At 33.4% G+C, this 5807-nt stretch overlaps 1 long non-coding RNA gene across 1 annotated transcript; it reads right to left on the reverse strand.

Moving 5' to 3' along the window:
• Window positions 1-748: 748 nt before the first annotated feature.
• LOC134251997 (uncharacterized) lies at window positions 749-4938 on the reverse strand. The gene is made up of 3 exons (XR_009988878.1): window positions 4926-4938; window positions 3573-3687; window positions 749-1706 (listed from the first exon to the last, which is right to left on the reverse strand). It is a non-coding gene; the product is annotated as an uncharacterized LOC134251997 (long non-coding RNA).
• Between the last annotated feature and the right edge of the window lie 869 nt (window positions 4939-5807).

Raw genomic sequence — 5807 nt, forward strand, 5'->3', positions numbered from 1 at the left:
CAAGCCCTGGAATCTATATTAAGGGGGGAGGGGTCCTCAAGCACCTGTGATCGGGAATGTGTGCATGTATGTTTGATATGCTCTTCACTTTATATTCAAAGAAAAGTTATACTTTAATATAAAACATCAGAATCAAATTTTATCATGCACGAAACATGGTTTGTTGGCTATAAAATGTGTTACTGAGGATGTGTGAAGATGCTAAATTGACTATGTGAATAAACAAATAAAGTGTAAATTTTACAGATTAAAGTGTATAATTTACAGATTAAAGTGTAAATTTTACAGATTAATATGTAAAATTTACACTTTAATCTGTAAATTTTACAGATTAAAGTGTAAATTTTACAGATTAATCTGTAAATTTTACAGATTAAAGTGTAAAATTTACAGATTAAAGTGTAAAATTTACACATTAAAGTGTAAATTTTACAGATTAAAGTGTAAAATTTACAGATTAAAGTGTAAATTTTACAGATTAAAGTGTAAAATTTACAGATTTAAGTGTAAATTTTACAGATTAAAGTGTAAATTTTACAGATTAAAGAGTAAAATTTACACTTTAAAGTGTAAAATTTACAGCTTAAAGTGTAAATTTTACACTTTAAAGTGTAAAATTTACAGATTAAAGTGTCGAAATTAAAAAAAAGTAAAGTGTGCAAGTGGCACTAATACGCTTCCGTACCGACATTCCTTCCATTACATGCTTACTGTTCAAGTCCAAAAGAAGACAGAAAAAAAAATCATCACAATTTAATATCCATTTAATTTTAGAACATTCTATCTCACCCACCACTGTCTTGAGTGGCAATATTTGGTCTTTATTTTCAATTTTAAGTAAATATTACAATTTAATAATGTACCTCTTGTCACTAAATGGGTAAGTCAATAACACATCATTACCAGACAACTTTAGATAAAATAAACGTGCAAATTACTTTCAGGAAAAATTAACAAATCTAATTGCAAAATATTCAAATAGCAAATGCCTCAATATTTTGGTAAATATATATACAAATTGAACAAGAGGCTCTGACAGGGACCAACTGGTTCACCTCAGCACTGTGGCTAAGAAAAAAAGCAAAAATCAGTTTTGTACCGGAAAAACTCAAATGCATACGTGGCTCTGACCAACCCTTAAAAGGGAGGGGTATGATTTGACAAAATTGAACCTACACTAAATAAGGATGCTTTTATATTTTTGACTGTAGCCTTTTTTCCTACAAGTTTGAACTTTCAGTGTGGCCCCACTTTACACTCAGGAGGTCATGATTTGTACAAACTTGAATCTACCCTATCTGACAATGATTCCATATGAGTATTCACCTTTCTTGGCCCAATGGTTAGATAGAGTATCAAATGTAAATATTTCAATAATGAAAATCAAAAATGCGTCACTTCAAATAAAGTGATAAATATTGTTAAAAGGACAAAGATCATGGAACAACAGGAACAACACATGCAATCTTTCATCAAGACTTCTATGAAATTTGTCAAGACTCTTCTTTCTTGTAAGTTATTCAAACTGCAACTTTTTGTCCAGGCCAGCACACTCTTCTCACAAGATTTCTCTGATTTTTTTCATGGCTGTGTTTTCTTTATCTTCCAACTACAAGACTTTTTCCATAGGTCTAAATTTTATGATGTGCTCAAAATCTATCAGGGTGGAGTTCAAACTCCAACATCAAATTTATGGTTCCTGAACCCTGAAAGATAACATTAAAAACACAATAAGATTTCTTAGAATTATCATTGACATGCATAATCATGGGAAAAATTGATACGATGGAGAATTTTTATGCACCCGGATCGATAGATCCAGGGCGTATATTTTTTTGTCCTGTCTGTCTGTTTATCTGTTTGTCTGTCTGTCTGTTGTCAACTTTAACCTTCACCATAACTTACGAACCATAAGAGATAGAGACTTCATATTTGGACTGCATACTGCAATGATAAAGTTCTCTCAAATGACATCAAGGTCAATGACCTTGTGACCTTGACTGTGACCTATCTGCTAAAAATAGCTTTTTCAACTTTTTGCCATGACTTTTGAACCGTAGGAGATAGGGACTTCAGATTTGGTATGCATACTCCAATAAAACAGTTCTTTCAAGTGAAACCAAAGTCAATGACCTTGTGACCTTGACCGAGACCTATATGCTAAAAAAAGCTTTCACAAACATCATGTTTTCATGATACGTATGACAAGTGGAGGGCACCCAATGTGACCGCAAACTGGGTTTTTCTTGTTTAAACAGACCTGGCATTAAATTTTGACATGAATTAAAAAAATGTCCATTTACAAGTTATATCCCTTTATAAAAAAAACCCTCCTTATTTTCTCACAATATCCTTTGTAACTTGCCTGAATTTTTTAAAAAAAAATATTTTAAACTCATTTTGACAATTTTATTACGCATCTTTACTGGCAAAGTATGGGGCAAAAACCCCCCCCCCCCCCCCCCCTTCCCGCAAAATGAACATACACTAGGATATTTTGCACAGAAATGACGAAGGTTAAATAAAAGACCAATGGGTCACATTGCTCACCTTAGCTCTTTAGCTTTTAGTATTGAAAAGTAATAATTCATACTGGGCCCAAACTAATCCTAAGGGAAGGGGAAGCGGGCATGATTTGAACAAGCTTAAATCTACACCAACTGATGATGCTTTCTATTTCTTGGCCTTAGAAGATTTCTATATTTCTTTGACTAATCATGGCCTTAGAAGATTTCTAATGTTCTTTGCTTTGTATTCTTGTGTAAAACTTTGATTTCCATTGTGGCCCCACCCTAACCCTGGGGGTATGAAAAATAGATGCCAGACACAATGTCTACCTAGTCCGAAAAGTTTACTTGAGCCTTATGCTTATGCTAATGGAGAGTATAATTCACAGTAAATTAATGCAAAGTAAAATAATGCAAATTAAATTGCGTTCAACACAACAGCTAAAGTGAAGTAAACTAATGTGAATCAAAATTTTATTTCTACATTAGTGAGATCAGCAATGATATTATGACGTCATTTGTTACTCACATCATGTGTGCCAAGCAGATTCAATTGACATAAAAATCATAGTGTTTGTTACACAATTTTCCTAAATTATTTTTCAACCAAAAATAGCTCTGATACCTAAATCCAACTATTGACATGCGGCCTGTGACTTAATTCAGGCCTTACGCATGCACAATTTAATTCGAATTAGCTTCGATTAGCGTTCACATGGAGCTAATGCAAAGTAATTTAATGCGCAGTAAATTAATTCAAATTAAACTTATTCGCATTAAATTCTCCATGTGAATGCTGTTCACATTTAATTTGCAGTAACTTATGTTTAATTCGAATTAAACTCTCCTTGTGAACATGGCATTAGACTCAGGTAAGCTAAATTGCAAATAATTATGTGTAAAGTAGATGACTGTCTGTTCTAAACATACAAATATATTTCTGAAGAATAAAAAAAATATATATAAATCTCAATGTAAAACTTTCCAAGTAATCGTTACATTTTCTTAACCCCCCCCCCCTGGATAAATCTGCCATTGTAATAAATGTATAATTTTTCTTTTTACCTCAGTGTGTCACTGTAATTCTTTGAGTTGAAAATCTTTTTCTTTCTTTTCAACACTGCCTGTTTTCTTTCTTTAAAACCTGCATGCCTCTAAAAATCAAGACCCTTTGTTGCTCCTAAAATTAGATGTACATGTGCAAATAATTCTTCAAAAGTTACAGCATATTTCTATTTCTCATGGTGACTAATGATTGAACAAAATATGAAGATTTTCAGAAATTCTGAAATGTTTCATATTTAGAAATTGTCAATTGACTCTTTTAATGGCAGTGGCTTGAAAACAGAATTGAAAATTGTTTTGTTTTTTTTTTTAATCATCGAGCAGGTGAGCTAAAAACAATTCCAACACAGGAATGATTCCTGAATGTATTTACTATTTAATGATTTATTGCGCAGTTTATTGGTAATTAATTGAACACACCCAGTAAATTGAAAAAAATAACAATAACATTGCTCTTGATAACAAACATAGAGTCGCCCATATGGAGCAGTGGTTAGAGTGCTTGCTCTTCTAAAAAGCTGCAGAGAAAGGAGTTGATCCTTATGTTTTAGGTTCAAATCCCACAGTGGGACATAAAGACAGGTCATTTAGATGAAACCGTATAAGTACAGGTCCCGTGTCAAAGTAGGTGCTGGCACGAAAAAGATCCCTAGGCTCATTGTTCAATGGCCTTGAGTGCTGAGTATTAGTCAAAACTTGCAGCTCTCCACTGCAATTTGATTAAAATTAGATCTTTGATCCGCTCCAGTTTGGAGCGGATCAAAGATCTAATTTTAATTAGATTGCTCTCCACTCATAAGTGGTGGCGTCTCCATGAGTGAAGTCTTGACAGGGACGTTAAACCATGCACGGATCTAGAGGGGGAGGGAGGACCCTCCATTGAATTTGCAAGGTTATTAAATTTATACACTAAAGCCAAAAAAAAAGTTACCTTCGACCCCCCTCGGAAAACGCAAAACCCCCTGGTAAATGCAAATTGGTGTGTGTTAAATTAGTAAGAAAATTCAAAGGTTTGAAGCATTAGAGCATTAGAAATCTTCAACTACCCACCCACCCAACACGAAATAGGTTTTCGCAGTTTGGGCGAGTTTACGTGGACCCCCCCCCCCCCCGCAGCATTTCGATCCGTGCCTGTGTTAAACAACAAACAAACATAGGTGTTTGCTGCCAATGGCATGCATTGGTGCAATCTCAATCTCCTATACAAAAGTACAGAGATAATTCGAACTAGTTTCTTCCGAAGCTGTCGTTCAATAACAGCATACTGACAGCTGATTTCCGAGACATTTCCTTTATCGAATGAATGTAATTTACTTACTTGTACATTAATATAACAAAATCATCTTTACTTACCGGCAAACCGCCTAGCTGCCTTTCACTGGCGCCGAATTCGACACTGTTGATAGGGAAGCACATGGCCTTAAACCACGTGATTGTCTTCGGCAGACAAACGTTTACTTTTTCAAGCGTCCAAATAATAATAATCTTTCCCAAAAATTTGAAGTCAAGATTATAATTGTGCTGTACATCAGAATCACACAAACGTTTGATTTCAAGCGTCTAAATAATAATAATGTTGCAACTGTTTTGGTCGCGATTATTATTGTTGGAGTAACACAGATTATAATTGTATGATCGATGTGGAATAAAATTGTTATGAAATTGAAGCGAAATAAAAATAATGTGTTCGCTTTGGCAAACAAGATTATAATTGTTAAAAGCAAGAATAATTATTATAATTTTAAGGTGAAATAAAAATAATGTTTTTAAACATCGACTGACAAGATTATAATCTTGAGGCGAAAAATTATAAAAATGTGTCCACATTGACTGGCAAGATTATTATTGTAAAGTTTGGATCATTATAATTGTAGGACAAAATAATAAAAATGTGTACACATCGACTGACAAGATTATAATCTTGAGGCGAAAAATTATAATAATGTGTCCACATTGACTGGCAAGATTATTATTGTAAAGTTTGGAACATTATAATTGTAGGACACAATAATAATAATGTGTACACATTTAAGAGACAAGATTATAATTGTTGCAGGAAAATAATAATAATGTTGTAAAAAGCAAGTTTGGATGACATAATTATTTTTGGTATAATTATATAGGAAAATATAATAACAATGTGGGGGTACCCTACGGCTTTCCATAATTTTTATATATGCTTTATGACATATTGTTTTGGGTGGTGGTGATGGGAAAGGGGGGGTACAACAGTAT

Source organism: Saccostrea cucullata, unplaced genomic scaffold (genome assembly GCF_032062105.1).
Source record: "Saccostrea cucullata isolate Sc308-1 unplaced genomic scaffold, CSIRO_AGI_Scuc_v1 ctg1674, whole genome shotgun sequence".
In the NCBI taxonomy this organism is placed as follows: domain Eukaryota; kingdom Metazoa; phylum Mollusca; class Bivalvia; order Ostreida; family Ostreidae; genus Saccostrea; species Saccostrea cuccullata.